The sequence below is a fragment of the Mchenga conophoros genome, linkage group LG2 (assembly GCF_057382185.1).
Source record: "Mchenga conophoros isolate Kocher_MC1m ecotype Shallow Benthic linkage group LG2, M_conophoros_male_GT1.1, whole genome shotgun sequence".
In the NCBI taxonomy this organism is placed as follows: Eukaryota; Metazoa; Chordata; class Actinopteri; order Cichliformes; family Cichlidae; genus Mchenga; species Mchenga conophoros.
The window spans coordinates 5,815,457-5,836,408 of record NC_140527.1 but is presented as its reverse complement, the minus strand read 5'-3'; positions in this window follow the sequence as shown (position 1 = coordinate 5,836,408).

Genomic DNA, 20,952 nt, shown 5'->3' with positions numbered 1-20,952 from the left:
CCCAGCTTGCACACTGTACATTCACAGCAGTACATGAAGTTGACAGGGCGTAGAGACTGTTTTCATCTGAAAGCACACTGTGCCAAGTAACTGCGCCTTAAATGAGGCTGTTTTTATTGGCTCCTTAGCGCTTGGCTCATGGTGAGTATAGCTTGAGCAGGCACAGCCTGTAGTGTTAATAGCTTGTAAGGTCCTGACTATGCTTTCAACTTCAGCGGTGAGTGAGGCAGTTTGTAATTATTTTACCCACAAACAATTATGCATATTTCATCTAACTGATAAAAGTTTCACCTCCACATGTGTTCGCTTTCTTTACAACATGCCATTATGCATGACGTACTAGTAGCTCATACCTATGAACTCCAGTATTAGAGCTCCTTGATATTACTGTGGAAAATGTAATGGGCATTTTCCCATTACATTACCTAATTTACAACTTGGTGCATGTTAGTCTGGATTTATTAAGGAAATAACTCCACGGTAGGGAAAGTCAGGTCCTGTTGTTTTACAAGCAAATGAAGCAAACAGTGCATTTAACCATTCAGCCTCAAAGGAGAGCTCTCGAAAACATTTCTGACACCTTCCCATCTTTTAAAGTACATTTGATGATTATTAAGATTACATTTTGACAAGGTCTGAGAAATACAGTACAGTCTTTTCCTAAATTGTAGTTTTAGTCTTTTATGAAATGCACTGTGTTGTCATGAAATGTAAACTTCAAAATGACAAAATAACCATGTTGAAATAAAATTGAATGCTGCTGTATGAAGCAAGAAAAAGTTGAAATACAGAATTATTATTATTTTATTTGTTTGTTTATTTATTTATTGGAAGAAGAAGGCATATTATATAACAGAAAGCAAAATGTGCTGTATGGACAAGAAAGCAAGAAGCAAAACTTAGCATGTGAATAAAAATATCCAGGAAATGATGAGGGAAAACATATGAGTGCATCTCAAAAAATTGCTAATAATTTCCCCACAAAAACAAATAAATCTATTTTAAAACGTGTCTGTTCAATCTAGTGGAGAGACAGTCAAACTGCATGTAGGAACATCAGCAGAGGGCAATGCCAGACAGGCCACAGTTAATTGCCAGGTGACTGAGCGTTACTTGGGTCAAAAGTGCACCAGGGAGATCTATGTGGAGCTAAGTATCATACACTTAAATATAAATGTTTACTTTATTTGTGGTTACCAGTTGGAGCTACTCCCAGATTTATCCACAAATGTGACTGTGAAATGATTAAAAACCTTGCTTACTGTATGAGTCTAAGGTGAAAGTCGCTCTGATTATCAGCTACTAGGATCAAAGCGATGCTGCAGTTTCCCCTAAATATATCTACTGCTGGGTTGTTTGGTTTATTACTTAAACATTTCAAAAGAGAATCCCGTATGTGGTGAAAAGAAAGATTGATGATAGAGGAGAGTTGATATAAAAATGAACTCTGTGGGAGGAAGTACGCATGCATTGGTGGTCTGCCACTGCTGGCACCAACTGTGAGTGTTTCCGCTGGAGATGCCAAATGGCTCCAGGTTGTGCCAAGAGAGAGATGGATCAAGGCGACGGGCCGAGCCGTGGTATTCCCATGTCTCTGATCACAGAAGGTAGACTCTACAGGAAAACCTGGGAAAATCTGGAGGTGGGAAAAGGTTCTGATTTGCTCTCTGAGTAGAGCTCTGACTCGCCTGTGCTGCAAACCTCTGTGGTGAGTTTTCATTTAGATCAAAGGGCCCAACCCCATTTCCAAGCATGCAAACAGAGAGAAACATCTGCAGCAGAATCCATGATATTTCCCGTGAGGGTTTTCAGAGAGGGCTTACTAAAACAAACTCCTCCATGCTGTTGACCACACCCCTGACCACTGGAGCTCTGACCACTCCATGTCTACATCTGTGCTGGTATGAAAGGAAAATGACCAAGAATGGTCTTGCTAATCGTTAGAAAATTAATACAGTACTCTGTAGTTTGTTTGTTTGTTTGTTGATTTAATTCAAATTTGAAATGTAGTTTATTGTATATTTACTGAAATGGCATGATGAGAAAAGCCATTTCTTCCATTGAACTTTAAAACACTTGATTCTCATGATCAAGTGAGTTTTTCCACAAAGTTCAGGGATGATCTATACTATGAGGGTATGTGACAAAATGTGAAACAGACTTGAAAAACGCTTAAGCTATATACAAAACATCTGTAATGGTCTCATCTTTGGGGCACATTTCATTGTATGCTGAAGGAAAATGAAAACTTAATTTGAGACCATTTTGTAGCAAGATTACACCACTCCAACAATGCGTTCTAGGACCCAACCTATTTTGTGTTTATTCACCAGATGATGATAGCTTATTTGGCTAACTACCAATACATTACAGAATGTGGGAAGAATGTGGACTGAGGGTGTAGGGTGGTAGAAGGGCACTTGGGCCCCCTAATTTCAACATTCTTTACTCATTACTCATTGATCAGAGCAGATCTATGAAATGTAACTTTCATTTATTTAAAAGTGAGACAATGAAAGAGACAATGTACTCAAAGAGAGTACTGAACATGAATCTGTGGGAGAAGTCATTATCACCAAAGACTATCACACAAAGAGCCAGTTAACAGTGGGGCCGGCAGGGGAACATTGGAGCCAGATCTTGTTCCACTGATATAAGACATTTGAAGTTCAGAGCATTTGAAGCTACTAAATCCACTAATTTTATATTAAATATTTAGCAAAGTGATTTTATAAGCATTTGGCCCCACTCACCCCACACACCCCATTTTTCAAGTAACCCATATTTGACAGGAGCATAATAAAAATGGAAATTCTGTTTTTGGTGTGCCACTCCAATATTTATAATGGCCACCCTATTGAAAATAATCTGGAGGCACCCCTGTCTGGATTATACCACAAATACCTGTATCTCTGTCATGGTCCTGGATTACTTGACCTAGTGTTTTTGAGTTGTGGACTTTTTAGTTCCCTTTTTTTATTTATTGTCTGCTAATTTTTGCTTACTGAAATAATGGTTCATTATTTGTTTATTAACTAATTCTCAATAGTCTACATTTTGGTAATTAATCCCTTATGACAAACCTATGGGGAAAAAAGAATAATAATAAGACTTAAATTCAACAACACTTTCAGATCGTTTTTAGCTCATTTGACTGATTTTTATGTTCTGCTGTCTGTCTATTCCGATAGGAGCTTGTTCCTGTAGTCCAAATGCAATAACTTGCCAAGGTAGCTGTCAAGCAAAAACACCTTCCAGAAACACATTTGCTCATCTACACACTTCTGAGGTTTTGTGTCTTGCATGTATACAACACTACAGCCATGACAAAATCTGTCCACAAACATATAAAAAACATTTAGTTTTCTTTTTTCTTTTTCTATTTATTTATTTATATTCCTATTTTTTGCTTTGTATAACCCACCATCTCACTTGAACTCACCAATTCACTTTCAAAGGAAGAATCTCAAACCTGTAATTTTCATAGCAAATGAGCACTCCACATACTCAGTACAACCCCAGAGACATTACGCTCTGGTGTAAATATCATATAGCACTGTGCCTTGCTTAAGTGCATTTATGATCAATAAAGAGACTTTTCTTTTTGTCATTGATCAGGCACATCTGCAAACGAATGGCAAAACAACCTCCTTCTCTGTTCAAAGCACCACTCCAGCTTGGTTGGGGATTGCGTTGCTATGGTAATAAGCATCCTGGCTAGTACACAAGGGAGACGACCCCTAAAAGAACAGTTACCCTATGCAGCACATAAATGAGAGGGAAAAGCTGTCTGAGGGAGCCTGGTTGAAAAGGCATCATACTGCTTTCATACATGGTAGGATTAACTTGCGAGTGGTAGATGGCATTAATAAATAGGAGCCTACTTCATATCTCACATTCACACGCACACAGACACATGCAAATGAAGCAGAGCTTCAAGTTTGCCTAGCTCCTTCTTTAAATGTTTCACAGAGTCTTGTCATGTTGAGGCAGTATCATGAAGCACTTTGAATAAATAAAGACTCAGATTTTATTTTTCATAAGCCTTGCCTTTCAGTGCCCCTACCGACAATATAAATGTCTTGTATGTATGAGGACAACAAAAACCAAACACACTGATAATGGAGAAAGCATTACTTGAAGACAATGTAGTGTGGTAACTAAAATACATTGTTTGAACATCTATGAATAGTCAAAACTATGTTGTATGAAAACCTTGAGATTTTTATACAAATGCCAACAGGAAGAGATTGGATGACAGTGACTACATCAGGGTCTACACCTTAATAACCATGTGACTATTTTTTGGAGTTCTGTGCTCAAAATGTTAAAAGTGATTGCAATGTAAAAAATGCATTATTTTATTATTAAGCAATCCCTTCAGGATTTAAGCCACATTCTGAGCAAATGCAGGTGTTATCACGTTGCTTAAATGGAACTGAAGGTGATTATAATCCTTTCTGAACTCTGGTTGAGAAAGCTTAAAGCTAACTGTCACACACAGTGATATTTTATGCAAAAAGGAAAATTAATGAATGCTTTGACATATAAATTGTGCATGAAATGGGAAAACATTACATTTGTGTACAGGAGTACATGATGTTATTCAGTTGTGATATAACAAATCAGTCTCAGAGAGAGGAGACACAATATGCATGCATAATATAGCTAAACAGCACCAAAAGCACATGAATGAGTATTTAAGGAAGGAAAAAGGTTAGATGCCAAATGTAGTGTAAAACGAGCATAAAGGGGTTACTGTTGCCGAGTAAAGTGCCAATTAATGTTCGCCATTTTTTTACAGTTTGATTGTAACTCATAAGATATGAATGTTGCATGCTCCATTTTTCCATGTAAGCTCCATGGGATCACGTAGAATGACAACGTATACATCTTCAGGGACATTTGAATGCAGTTTGGCAGAGAGGAACTCCCAGCTTGGTATTTTAAAAAAGAGTGGGCTTATATTTTTGAGCTTGCAGCTTGCAGACTGTATGAATGGTTACCAGGCAACAGCACCGAGAGCTGCTGGAATTGAAGTGTCTTCAACTAAAACTTCCTGCAAAGCAAATTTCAAATGGAAGCCATCCAAACACAGTCAGACACTCAATTTAAACTCAAATGAACATGGTGTTAGCAGACACACAAATACACATTCAGCAATTCAAATGTTGCTACTACATTATCTTTGACATAAACAGCACATATGATTTTGCATGTTATCCTTCTTACAAATAAATGTGTTGACTCAATCAGGGTAATAGGGACAATGCACAATATTAAGGATCTAAAGAATCAATCAATTCTCAGCCTTTCTTCTCCTCCTCCTCTTCCTTTCTCTCTGAGAAACATTATTTGAAGGCACTTGCACAGCATAGTTCATGTATGTGTGGTGCTGCACTAACTTGAACATGCAAAGCTGAAACACAGACATGGAAGACAGTCTATGAAATGAACTGTTGAATTCTTTGATTAGATTAAATAAATCTATCTGAGGCAATAAAAACCAACAACAAGCATGCAGGTGCATTAAGGGTGGCTTGGTACCAGCAAGATGTATAAAACCATATTTTTATATGTTTTTTAATAGTAATAATATCAAACATTAATCTTTCTGGCTGGTTCAAGTCAGGAGGTATTTGTGGAACAAATAATGTATCTGCTGTGCATTTCTGCTGCATGTCAGATTTCACAAAACAGTCCACTTTACTGCCCCAGTTCATTTGCTCCATGTCTCTGACCTCCAGTTTCCCCTTAATTTATCAAAGGACCTTTTCTGCTGTTGCTGATATAAGGCGTGCTCAGCTATACTGACATTATATTGCATTTTTCATTGTCGATGTTAGTTTTTATTTCTCCTGCATTTGGCTCCAACAATATGCACTGTTGTGAGTGAGTGTGGGTGACTGCTGAGATTTGGAAGATCTACTCATTAAAATTCCCGAAGACGTTTCTGGCCTCGTTAAAGACTGGCTGTCTGGTCAGGAGATAAATTCCACCCACACCTTTTTTCTTGCCTCTGTTTTTCTCTTCTGCTCTTTGTAATCATGCTCTCTCAAAGGCTTCAATATGAAAGGGAATTGATGGCTCAAAGGGCCCCAGGATGCTGCATAATGTTTCAGTGACTCCTTGTAAGCAGACTTTAGTCATCCAAGAAGCTTGCAGCAGTTTGCATCCCTTTTCCTTGTCTTTTTTAAAGAAAACTTAATTTAAGAGTAGACAACATTTTAACTCTAATCTATATTGAACCAAAGCCCAAAGCATATGTGTTACCAAAAATAAGGTAAAAGCTAAGATAGTGTTAACGTAAATGTGGAAGCTACTATAGAATGTGATTTTGACAATAACTTCATCAATAAAAGTAGATATGTAACATGTAATACTGGGAAAAATGCACAGGTATAAAAAGAATAATTAATTAATTTAAAAAATGCTTTTCAAGCAGTTAGCTAACATGAAATCTGATCACAAATGTCATGTAAATACAGTGTAGGACTAAAGCAGGAACTTAATTTCTCTAAACAACAGTGTGTTCCCCTGTTTTTCTCTGCATTTCTTTCTCAACAACAGATGAAGGAACTAACATACAAGGTAAAGGTGGTGAGGAACCAAACACATAAAGAGCTTTCATGTTCATTTCTGTACCATCAAACACATTTTCTGGATAGATATTTTAAGATCACAATGACTAATGTGTCATTTGCATTTACTGTATTGTATTATTAAAATGTTGTTGCCAGAAAGGGAGTGTTTCCTCTATTGTGGGCATTTTGTGTCATTTCAGAATCTGTCAAATTGAAGCTTTTCTCTAATGTTTGTATTAACGAGTCAAATTTCGACTGTTATTATCGAGGTGAGCCTGTGCAAAATGTAGCCTCAGTTTCCTGCTCTGAGCTGTCTTTCACTGTTGTAGCCCATTAGCTTCACGGTTCAACATATTGTGCTTTCAGCGATGCTCTTTTGCATATCTTGGTTGAGAGGAGTGGTTATTTTAGTTACCCTGCTTTCCTATCAACTCTGAGCAGTCTTGCCATCTCCTCTGGATATTTTTACTCACTGAACTGCCTCTCACTGGATATCATATACCTTTTTTTAGATGGTTCACTGAGACAATCCCATTTGGTACCAACAACCACACCTCATTGAAAGTCCATTTTATCACCTTTCTTTCTGCCATTAAATTGCTGCCATGTGACTGGCTGATTGGATATTTGCAATAACACGCAGCTGGAACACCTAAAAAATTGGGCAGTATATACTCTTGTGTGATGAAAAATTGTAGATATGTGACTAATACTGTATAGGAATAAATCATTTGAATGAAGAGATGGGAAAGAGAGGAATTAATAATGCTATAGATGTAAAAAGACAATTGCAAAATGGTGTGGAACCGCACTGCTGCATTCCAGCAATAAAAAGAACAAAAGCCAAATGACTGTGGAAGGAAGATTATGATGAAGTTCCTCCATCTGTGTTGGTGGCTTAAGTCGCACTGGGAAAGCACCTGTGTGAGACAGAGCCCATTACAGAGCCGTTACAAGGCCATCTCCACAGAGGACAGACCACAAGTGGCCAATTAAATAATTAGAGCATCCCTTTTCTCCATGTTCTCCCTCTGCTTCTCCTTTATCTCTAGCTCAGAACTGAAATTCTAAGCTCAAGCATAAAAAACACGTAACCCTCACTCCTGTAGGCCCAGCTGATACACGAAGAGAAATATCACCATTAAAGGAAGGAGAGAGAATATGTCATTCGTCTTTGTCGCCACACAACAGGACTTGCTTACTCTATTTACCCAAGTCATTACTACTGCAGACTGTGGAAAATAATTATGTCTAAAAGCATCTGAATTGAAGCATGGACTCGTTTCTTTAACATTGTCTTTCTGGCTTATTTCTGTTTTTGTAGAACTTCTTAGTGTATTTACAGTATGTTTAGATGCACAAACAAACCTGGATTTAGTATGATTTTGGTGTGGAGAACAGGCTTTGGTTAAACAGCGTTTAAGGTTCATGAGCATCTTTTGTTAGTGTGGGAAGAAGCTGAAGAGACACACCACAGACATGCGAAAAACCAGGTACTATCTTCATAAAGTGTGACTTTACTGTTAGAAACTTGCATGTTTATTTATTATTAATTCTATAAAAAACAAAGCATAAAAGCAAAAACGTGTTGTTTTACTGCTTCTTGTCAGTGAACAGTTGCCAGGCAACCAACAAGAGAAGGCACTGTCCCCAGCCAAGAAATAGTCACATAATCCACTGTAAAGTGCATTGTTGCTTTAAAACTTTACGGGGGGATAAATCCAACATAATGTGTTAATTTGTTAAGTTTTAGTGGTGGTGGGAGGCAAATTTTGTTATTATTGGGCAGAGCCAAGATTGCTCTGCAAGATGTTTGCCCTAGTTTCAGTTTTTCCTATATCAAACAGCTGACTGGAGCCTCATGTTTAGTAGACAGATGCAGCATGTTAGTGTTTTAAATGTTGTCAAATAGTATGCCACACAACTGTATTTCAATTAATTATTAAGAACTGGGTGACACACAAAAACAAAATTCACACACAAACGTGATTCACTCTGTAAGACACTAATAATTGTGGGTCTTAGGAACTTAGGAAAGCCATAATAACAGTGGAGCAGGCTAAATGGCAACAGTGGGACAAATTAATTATCCATTCAGTCAACTGTCTTTGGAGGAACTCTTGTTCAGTTTGTCTCAGGACTATTGTATTGCATCCATTTACTGTATGTATTTCAGGTAATACACTGTATCACACAATAATAACACCTTAAAGACTATATTAACTGTATTGCTGAAACATGAAAGCATCACTCAGACCTTTTTTATCCTTAAATTTCAGGCACAGTGAGATCAAAACAATCGATGATCGCACATAAAATACTGCCAAAGCAATAACCCTTACTGAAACAGACCAATTAAAATGTACACTAAGCACACTAATACTTCTTCCTGGGTTCTTTTTTGTTTGTTTGTTTGTTTGTTTTTTATTGGTTTTTTTTGAGGAAGTGTACCAAGAAGAAGACAAACCTTGTTTTCACTCGTCTACCCTTCCCTGCATGACACTTGGTGATAAATAATAGAACTCAAATGCAGCCTTGGGATGCTGAGAACAGAGCAGCTCCCTAAAAATCAAGGCTCGAGATCAAAGGATTAGCTGTGCACCAGACAAAATAATGGCCGTGCATTTTTGGTGTATGCATGTGTAGGTGTGTGATTATCCCAGTAAAGTTAGAGTTAAAGAGACAGATCGTATTACAACATGGCAGGTGTACCTGTCACACCAATTGGTTGTATTGTATCTTAGCTTTCAGCATATAATCATATAATATTCATGCTAATAATATATATTGCATGACAATTCTGTACATACTAGGATGTAGTTTGTCTGTATTGGTAATGGGGTAGACATACTGTAAAAGAATACGGCTCTCTCTCACAGTATCTCTTCTGTCCTGTCTCCCTCTCCTCACAGCCAAGCGGTCATGGCAGATGGCTACACCTCCCTTTGCCAGGTTCTGCTAAAGGGTTCTTCCTGTTAAAAGGGTTTTTTTCCTTCCCACTGTTGCCAACTGCTCCCACATAGCAGATTTGGAGTTTCTAACATACAATTACATTCAATTTAGAATCACGGAATCAAATAATCATAAAATGTTCTCGCTAAGGTCTCTCATCTCTTAGTAAAAAGAGATTCCAAAAGATCGAAAATCACTGGTCATGAACATCTGTGGGTACTGTTGTGCAAAGTTATTTTAGTAAATAGAAACAAAAATGCATAATTAAAGTATATTTTTTGGATTGTTTTATGTAATGCATAAGCTTTACTGCTCATGATTGACAATAGCTGTACAAATTTTATAATTACAGACAGTATAAAAATTACCAAGTGCTGTTCACAAGAGCGATATAGTCAGTGGGTAGTCAGACATCAGGACATACTTGTTAAATTCAATATGCATTTATTAAAGATACATTAGTGTTTCAAGCATGTTGGGCCAATATGAAGTAAAAACAAAATAAACATTTTTGCTGTATCAACATCAATTTGATTCCCTTGTTTCCAAACCAAAAATAGTCTAAATATTCTCTTGGTGTTGATTGGTGAACATATCTGTTTATCACTTGGGTTCAAAATCTCTCAAAATGAGTTGAGATATAATGACTGTAAAGGTCAGATCAAACAATTTACATCATTTTCACATTTATCAAACCATTTTTCAATCCTGTGATTTCATGGATGGCGGACTGTCACCCCTTTGACCAGGATAGACACGTCATCATATAGAATAAATGTGAACAGCTTTGCATTACTCTGGCAAAGTAGTGAACTAGTTGGTCTCACAGCACAAGCAAAAAACATCTGGGTATAAATCTGCAGGTCAGCTGTCGCCTTCCATGTTCCCATTATCTTCCTTCTAAGGGAACACCTGGGTCCAAACCATGCCAGCCAAATGCCTCACGCAGCAAATAGAATCAGAAGAAGTTAAGTGTTTCAGGTTTTCCGTTTTGTCACCCTTACTTTAGGTTAGAAAGAAAAACAAGACAAAAACACAATTAGCAGGGCTGTGTTTACCAGCACCCCGTGATTTTCCCTGAATAATGCAGTATGGTATTTCAGTGTCAACTCAAGTGGAAGTTTTTCTGTTTTTCTTTTTTTTTCCTTTTGTTTTTTTACTTAGGAGGTTTCAAGACTTGCAGATACAATGAAAATTAAAAAAAAGGTATAACCAGTCTAAGAGTTTCAGCTGTAAGTAGTTTCCTGTGAGCTGTGGTGGCAAAACTGAACTGAAGTCTAACAGGCAGCTATTCGGCTTGACCTGCTGAAACAGCTACGGTTTGCAGGCAGGTTTGAGTTATATCATGAAGAGGAGAAAAAGTCAGATTCAGAATTAATGTCAGCCACACTTGAAATATGAACTAAACTCATCTGAACATTTCTTTTGTACTATCTGCTTCAAAAGACATATTTCAAAGAATACGTGGGCACCACATATTCCATTAATTAAAGATGCATTGCACAATTCATCACTGCTAACCTTGGAAAACATCAAATATGCACATATAATCAAATCTGTATTAAGTACTAAGAAAAAAACATTTTATTGATAGTTGGGCAAAAACAGCTCATATTTTCTGATGGAATATTATTATATATACTATAATAAAACAACTGGCCTAAGCTAGGCCATCATTCATTTATTTATTTATTATCCATTTCACCCTGTTCCTAGCATTCTCCTTGTCACACCAACCCTCTCCGTCTCCTATTTTACTACAGCCACGACTCTTCTCTGTGGTCTTCTTCTTTTCCTCTTGTCTGGCAGCTCTATCGTCAAGATCCTCTGTACATCTCAATTTGGTCTCTCTAACTTTCCCTCCAAAACGCTCAACCTCAGCTGTCTCTCTGATGTACTCATTTCTAATCTTGTCAATCCTGGTCACTCCAAATGAAAAATTAACATCTTCAACTCTGCAACCTCCAGCTCAGTCTCCAGTATTTTTTGTCATTTTGCCACCATCTCCAAACCATACATCATAGCAGATCTCACTACCATCTTGTAAACCTTCCCTTTCAGTCTTCTGGTGATCCTTCAGTCACAAAACACACTGACACTCGTCTCCACCCACTCCACCTTGCCCACACTCTGTTCTTCATTTCTCTTATCCACTGTCTGTTGTTTTGGATCATTGACACCAGGTATTAAAACTCATAACACTTGAAAATCTGTATTAGTTATTTATGGACATTTGGTAATTTAAAGCCTGAGTCACACTATTTCTGTATGCTAGTACATGTAAATAAGTAGCTTTTGTGTTTTATGTATATCTGCAAATACAGAAGCTGCAGTTCTGATGTACACTGGAAACACATAGAACAAACAGAGATTTAAGGGTTAAAAATGTTGCCAGCTTAAGACATATTTTAAGCTGTAAACACTGCATTTTGCTACATTGCCTCGATACTTCTCCACACGTACAAAAGATAGCTATTTGACTGTATGCAATAATACTGTTAGAAAGCAATTAGGATATATTTAGTGAAATTACCCTGATGTAAAACCAGCTGTTTCTTAGACGAGACAGACACATGGATTGGGATGTGTAATAATGATGTTAGGGATTAGAAACAGATTTTAAAAACTGCTTTACACTGGTAGATTTTTTTTTATGTCAGTGTATAATGATCACTGATCTGTCCCGTGGATTAAAATTGATTTTTTTCTTTCTTTCTTTTTCTGTTCTTTTTTTATTTATTAAACAAGGACCTCCATGAAATTATCTGCAACAAAAAACATGTTTTGTTTTGTTTTCCCTAGTTCTAAAGAACATGTTGGGAATTGAGTTAAAGTCAAAATGAGTGTGCTATATTCTGTTTTGACTATTTTAAGCTTGATTTTAGGCATATTTTATGATTTTTTGTAACCGCTATGCAAGGAGATATAATCTTTGTACTTTCTATACTTGTCTTTCTTTTATTTATTCATCTTATTTTGATTGTGCACTGTGCTAATAAACCTATTACAGAATCTTCTTTTCGTAAACTTATTTCCTTAAATAGTGCATTAAATAAAAACACTTAGAGCTCTCTTTATGACAATGGCAGGGGATAAAGAGAGATATCACAGAGACCATTCACTTGCTGAATCCTTACAGCCCATAGACCACTTACTAACCCAAATTCTTAAGGAAAATTAAAACCTCATTTGGCATCACGTAGTGAAGTCAGAGAGGCCACAATGTCTGTGTATATGTCTGGGTCATCCTTACATCATTGTGGAACTGGGAGTCAGATTTTAGAGTATAAATTGTCTCTCAAAGCTTCTTCACAGGTCACCAGTCAGAGACAGCCACAGAACAAAACCTCCTGGTTTTTATTTTGCTTAGGAGCACATCATCTGTGAGGTTTAGAACCCTAAAGTTGATCTGTAAACATATTTGTAGTCGTGTTTTCTGTCATCAGGGGTCATCATTTACATCTAATTAAAAATGCCATTTTCAAATTAGTGCAACAATTGGCTATGCTTTATACAGGGGTAATGGAGATTACAGTAGTGATGTCAACTGGCAATTAAATTTCCCTTCTTATACAGCAGCAGTGACATTTTCATTTAAACTAATGCAGTTATAGTCCATTAGTTATCCAGCGACAATTAATAGGTGATTCCAGGGATGGAGATGAGAAGTGTGGGTATATCCAGTTTCTCCCAGCTTGTCCTTCTGGTTAAGAAGGAAGCACTGCCACCTAGAGGAGGAATGCATCATTATGGGGCTGTACTTGTTTTTTTCTTGCAGCCATTTTGTTGTGAATAAAACACCTTTCAAAAGTCCCACCTAACTCGACCTTTGTGTCTTCTATTGACATCACATCAGGGTGTCTCTAGCTGCTGATTTAGTCACCACTTTACTTTTTCCTGAGTGTTTCCGTGCTGGGTTTGTTTTTTGTTTTGGGTTTTTTTTGTTGTTTTTTTTGGGGGGGGGGGGGGGGGGGGGGGGTGTTGTTTTTTGCCGGATAACAGGTTTTCTTTTTCCTGATGTTGTCGGACCCCCCTTTTTTTTAGTCCAATCCCAGTCCATAGCTGGCTCAGTGCATGACTTCACAGGCTTGGCCTGCTTTCTCAGCAGACCTCTCTATCACCCAGTAGGTCTCCAACACTGAAAGATGGCATGTGTGAATGAAATACTAGGTTGCAGTTTTTGGGTTCTGTAGGAAGCATCTCACTCCAAAATACATCCCTTTTATGTTAAAAATAATTTTACATGAATTTATACTATCAAGACATTCACAGCAAAGTCAATGCTGCATGGCACACATTAAAACTAGACAGGTTATTTCTTGCCTCTCAAGTTCATTTGCTTGATATTGAACAAACACAATAAATCTAAGACTAAGTTTGAGACATTTTTTTAATGCAGAGAGAAGATTAATATTTGTCATGAATGAAAGGCAGCTATCCAGGATGGTTCCAGTTGTGAGCACCAAACAAAAAGGACTTTGTTCCAAAGGCATCAGGGGAACATATGTGTGTGGATGTGTTTAAAGAGAACTGGTGGAGAGTCACAGCAGATTTTTCCCTTCTTAGTGTATGCCACTTTAAAAAAAAAAAAAAAAAAACCTTTGCCAGTAAAAAGAGACAGAACAACAGTAAAAATATTTCGGGAACGATGACACATTGAATAAATTATTACATTAATGCACTATATAGATTAAGGAGTATGGCCTATATATACGTATTTGACAAATAAAAATAGAAGAAAATATTTCGGCACTTTGTAAAACGATTTTTAATAATAACAGAATGTCATGATTTTTTTGTAGTTTCCATCACATTCTATGATTGATTCTATTATATACTTTATCTGGTAACAGCATTTAATTATCCTTTAAATCTCAGATTGTCCATATTAGATGCACATACACTGCATTATACACTGTGATAATGCATTACTGAGAAGTGACAAAGGTGATCTAAAACAGAAGAAGCAATATTTCCTGTATAATATATGAAAAAAAAAACATTGTTACCACAGCATATTGCTATAAATTCAAATTTGGATGATTTCAAGTCAGACGCTTTCAAAATAGCATTATTAGCAGTCCTCGGTTCCTGCCAGGCAGGAGGAGACAGACACTGAAATGTGACCCTGGTGCTGCAAGTACAGTTGCATAGCAACCCATCTCCATCTGCAATTAAGCTTCTCTCCGCCAAAGAAACAACTGTCATTTTTGCTTCACATGCAGTTTCATACAATGAAACTTTTTAAAGAAAAAATATAAACACCACTGAGTCTTAAGAGCCTATTTTCTCCATTCTTTACTCTGACATAATACATACACATACTTCTCTGTAGCTACAGGTAGGTCCATAACTTGTTGGACAAAGACACCGTTTTTGTAGTTTTTCACCATTTAGTTGTACACCACCTCAGTCGATTTTAAATCAATCAAGATGTGATTGGATTTCGGCTTTAATCCAAGGGGTTTTACAAAAGATTTGTATTGGCTGTTTAGCAATCAATTTTTAGATGTGGTCCCTATTTTTAGAATTTCATCATTAATTGGGAAATTGACTGGAAATGTAATTTCATGTTCAGGTGAGACCTATTTCCTTCTTATTTCTTGACAAATGAAGCAGGTTTGGGCCTTGTAGCTTTTCAATGTAAATCTAAAACGAAGCCCACAGAGATGTCAGTGCAAGTGAGGGAGGCCATCGTTCAGCTGAAAAAATGAATCTGTCAGAGAGAGCGGTTGCCAAAGAGAAAAGCATTGACAAGGAGAGAAACACCTCAAAGCATACCATATTATCTGTCAAGGTGGAGACAATATTGTAGCATGGGCACGTATGGCTGCCAGTTTATTGAGGTTGTGACTGCAACAGGACAAATTCTGAGGTGCACAGGTGTAGGGATGGGTATCGTTTAGGTTTTATCCGATACCGGTGCCAAATCGGTACTTTTGAAACGGTGCCGGTGCTTAAACGGTGCTCAAACCGGTGCTTAAAGAATGGAGAACACAAACTTTGTCCAAAAACCTCTCATGTTCAGCTGTTTTGTTTTTTTTTTGTAAAAAGATAACAATGTTAGCCTTTTCTGCAGCTATGGGGCATATATGGTATCACTCTTGGCTGGAAGCAGTGCTTAAACAATGGAAAAAAAACACAAACTTTGTCCAAAATCCTCTCATGTTTAGCTGTTTCCCACTTTTTCTTTGGTCATTTTAGCCTTTTTGTCCAGGGTGAAGGGAGTATCTGCCATCAAACAAGAAGACAGCCGCATGTAGCTATGATGATGTTTGCTAGTTCACCTTACATGCATTAATGTAATAACGTGGTTAGCCTACTCAACGTAAATTACACACGGACAACATTAAGCGACTCACGCAGAGAAGAACGGCTTCTGCTGCATCATCATCCTCATCATTTCTGCTACACTGGCAGGGCTAGGGGCCAGGACTCTATTCTTCGGGTTTTTGGGGGATGTTGCTCCGGTCCGATAATTGGCAACCCACCCAACGTGCACAGTGTGAGGTCTCGCAGCAAGCTATCAAATACGGCGCATTTCTCGGCTTTTAAAAAAACGCTATGCGTACAGCCAGACTTTTGACCGCTTCGCCTTGGACATTTTTAATCGGTAGCTCTGCTCTAACTGAACGTACGTACCTGGCCCCGCCTACTATCCTGGGAAACGTAAAATGATTGGCTAGAAGTGTATCACAGCTCAGGGGGAAAAAAAGCACCGAAATAAAGCACCGAAATGTGCGCTGCTTTTCGGTCTGGTTACTACCGTTTATGTCAGAACCGGTGCCATCATGGCACCGGACACCGGTACCCATCCCTACACAGGTGTGTATTCTCTGCTCAGCTTGAGCCAAATTCTACAAAACAGATCAGACAGTGTTTCATAGTGCAAAAAAAAAGCATATCGCACAAGTGATCATAGAGCTTCTAAAGGTAAAGAAATGAAAAATGTTTCATTTGCCAAGTCAGTACCCTGATCTCAACCCAACAGAGCTTGTTTTTCAGTTATTAATCACAAACTGAATGCAGAAAGACTCATAAGAAAACAGCAGCAGAAGGTGGCTGCAATAAAGGCCTGCATCTCAAGGGAAAAATGATGTCCAATTAATTCTGAGATTTAGAGAATGGGGGGAATATGTAATAAAATGGCTATACATGGCAAAATAAATCCTTTGAATTAAAGCTGAGAATCTGCACTTCAATCTGCACTTCACACCACTACAGAAAAAACACATGTCTTTGTCCAAACAACTTATGGACCAAACTTTATCTTTCAAACAGAAACAGATGTTTTTCAGTGAGGCTGTATTAACTAGATGGCAGATTTGCACTTTGAAATAATATTTATTTTCTTTAAGTAAACAGTCTTTAAAATGTCAAAAGCTCAAAATAAAGTAAGTATTTCTTCAGTGCACACCTGTAAGTACATAGTTTATTTAACATGTTGAACACGTTGGACTGCAGCTCAGTAGACAGGTCATTTTTATAAAACTTTATCATTCATTTTTCACTAGTTAAATGGGTTCTGGATTCTACTTTTATGAAGTGAAACTTGTTTCAGCTTAGACCTTGTTGCCATCTAGAAACACAAGCAGGTAGGTTGATATTTGTTTCAACATCCTTAATAAATCCCAGGTATATGCACAAACAGCTTATGAATGCAAGCAGACATAGGAAATATATATTCAAGCAAATCTATGAGAAAGTAAAAAACGTGTGCACAGACTGACACATAAAATGGCACACACATACACATTATGAGCACATTATAAAGAGAAGAGCAGCTGCACAGTAAACACAATCCACAAATTTTGTTTAAAAATCAGGAGACTCATTAAGGCCATTAAGAAGAGACTATTAAGGGTATGAGATGATTTTTGCATGCCACAATATAATTTGCTTCTTCCATTAGGAGCATTATACTGGTTTAATGAAGTTTGGAATGCTGAGCAAGCATGTCATGGTTGCACTGATTTCATCTTACACCTGTGCATACAAGTAATCCTCTAAAACAAACAAAAGACATCAGAGTTATAGTTTCTGGACAAGAAATATCATGTGGTCTTCATCTCCAGGCTATGTGGAATTATTCCAAAATCAGATTTTCTGAGAGCACTTCAATATTTTACCTAAAAATTAAGTTAAATGGGAAAGTAACTCAAGAGCACTGTTTCTGTTTGCACATACAAGCAATTATTTGTTGGACCTCAGTTAAGTGATCCTGTGGAGCCTATAAAATGATGTGCTGGCATATCACTTCATGTTTACGGTGATGTACATTTGTGACAGACATTGTAGAGAACTAATGATATAAAATGTGACAAAATAAGTTAAATGATGTGTCTCTCTATATTAGTATAAAGATATAACATAAGAGAGCTGGCCCAAAGTACCAGGTGTGGAATTCTGTACTCATCCATCAGCACACATGCAAGGACACACAAAAATGTGCACATATGTGCACACTTGTTCAAATACACACCTGTGTTGCACACACATAATGCAAAGTTTTGTGAAGCTCTCCTTTGGTTCAGAGCCTGACGCATTTATCTTGGCACACCTTGACATTTTTGCAACGGTGGTAATCAGATTTGTGGCCATGCTCCCGTTATCATCTAGGTCCTGGAATATTGTACTTCTGTTGATGTATGTTGCTGTACTAAGGGGCTACAGTGTTTGTTTATTTTCTTGTTGTTTTTCTTTTTCTCATTGTAGTCAGAGCAGATGTTACTCACTTGATGTCATGAAAGAAAAAAAAGAAAAATGTAATTGCCTTGACATGTTTCAAAGGTCATCGCTTTGACAGACAGTTAGGCAAAAGAAACGGCACAAAGGGAAAGAGAACAATATAAATGTAAAAGGACAATTCAGTATTCGTGCATTGGTGACAACTGGAAGTATAACAGACAGTGTAGATGCCTTTCAAATATATGTCGGTTGCAGATAATATGATAACTATGATAACTGTTTTGTTTTTGTTTGTTTGTCTTTTTATGATGTAGTTAAAGGCAGTGAGTGAAAAATAATACAATTATTTACTGTCTGACTTGGATGGCAATATAATCCATCCATCCATCCATCCATCCATCTTCATCCGCTTTGTCCGGGGCCGGGTCGCGGGGGCAGCAGCCTAAGCAAAGAGGCCCAGACCTCCCTCTCCCCAGCCACCTCCTCCAGCTTGTCCGGGGGAATACCAAGGCGTTCCCAGGCCAGCCGAGAGATATAATCTCTCCAGCGTGTCCTGGGTCTGCCCCGGGGCCTCCTCCCGGTGGGACATGCCTGGAACACCTCACCCAGGAGGCACCCAGGGGGCATCCTTGTCAGATGCCCGAACCACCTCAGCTGGCTCCTTTCGATGTGGAACTGCTAATTTATATTGGATGGCAATATAAATTAGCAGTAAATTATTTAAGTTATGTCACTAGAGATGGAAAAACAGTATTACTTTAAAGGTGTAAAATTACAGTTACAAAACAAGATGGTGTCTGTTCATGGAGATGATTTGTTGAAGTTCAAACCCAGCATCAGAAAGGGGGAAAAAGGGAGATATAAGTGGCCAAGCTGACTGGCCACATTCAAAATGTGAGTATTTCACAAACTGCTGATCTACTATGATTTTCCCACACAACCGTCTCTACCAAGTCTGAAAGGAAGGCAAAATATCCAGCGAGCTACATCTTTCTGGGCATAAACACCTCATTTATGCCAGAGATCAGGTGAGAATGGCCAAACTGCCTCAAGCTGATAGGAAGGCAACAGCAACTCAAACATGAAGCTGATGGTCTAATGCAGCAGAAGAACGAACCAGGTGCCAAACCTGTTAGCTAATCTCAGGAAAGTAGGGATAGAATTCGTAAAGGGTCACCAAAATTTAGATGGTAGGGTCATAGTTCGGTCTAAACAACTTGATGGAGTGGATTCATTCTGTTATCTTTAATAGTTCAGGCTGAAGAAGTGGTTTAACTGTCTGGTTGATATTTTCTTACCACACTTTGATCTCCTTATTATGAAATGGGCATCACTGAAACGCCACAGCCCACCTGAGTATTGTTGTTAACCATGTCCATCCCTTTATGATCACAGTGTATCCATTTTCTCATAACTCCTTTTCCAGCAGATAATACACCAGTTTCTGGTTTCTTGAACACGACATTGAGTTCACTGTGATCAAATGGCCTCTACAGTCACCAGATCTCTATCCAGCAGAGCATCTTTGGGATTCACCGGAATATTCATCAAAAGATTCAGTGATGTGAGCCAACAAACCTGCAGCCCAGTTCCAAAGGTAGAAGGGCCCAAACCAGTACTATCAGCTTTAACTTTCAACATAAATTTTTATATAATGTAATAAAAAATCTAAATCTGGACAATAACTCGGTAAAAAAGATAATATTAACTTGTTGCTCTGTAATCTTTAATATATTTCACTCTGTGGGAGCACAAATCTCTGCAGATACATGTTGCTTTTATAGATCCTGAGGAAAGAGAGAGGATAAGAGGCTGAGAGCTTCACATACTCTGCATCCCTTGGAGCCAATGTGCAAGAACAGCTACAGATTTTAATACACATTATTGCTGAGTGCTGCTTTTTTTAAAGGACGGCATGTCTGTACACTTGGCTGGAGAGCGTGGAGTCTATCTATTTTTATCTGGGCCCACAGAAGGGTTTCTGGGTGGTAAAACTGCCGCGCAAACAAGTTGGTGCAATTATGAAAGCAAGCCATGCAGAAAATCGTTTGACAATATTGGAAATTGTTGTTGAAATTCAGCCAGATCAGACACCTTCGATGAACAGAGTAAAGCTGCAGGTAAGCCACTTAACCCACAAATGGCAGTGAGATTTAACCTGGGCAGAGAGTACAGCATCATGCATGTGCAAGGAGACAAGCAATTTAATGCAAAATTTGTCAAATTATAATATAGTATTCTTTTTCTCCTATTTGCAACAGATTTTTTATTATTATTCAACTTTACAACAAACAGGCTGAATGAAAATTCAAACAATGAAAATTTCTCTGGATCAATTAAATTCAGCTGAACAATTAGTATCTTTTAGCGTATCTCAGTAAACGTTAAATTAAAGCCTGCAGCCCAGAAACATGTCCTTGTGTTTGTGCAGGCGCAACAACGGTACGCTGCCGCCCTCAAGTGAAAAATAAAAGAAATCGCTCTTTCTATGAATGTGCAATACATATAGTGCACTGCCAGAAACACGTTACTGTTTGTGTTCCGTGTCCTTTTTTAATTTATGCACGACGATTTATTACGTTTGAAATTGTCCCATAGGAGAATATGAGACTTTAAAAATCTCCTAATCTCTTCTGCAGTTTCACCACAATTTCTTGTTTACAATAGCAATGTTTTTATATTTATATATTCATTTATTCATTTTTAGAAAAAAGAATCAGTATGTTAT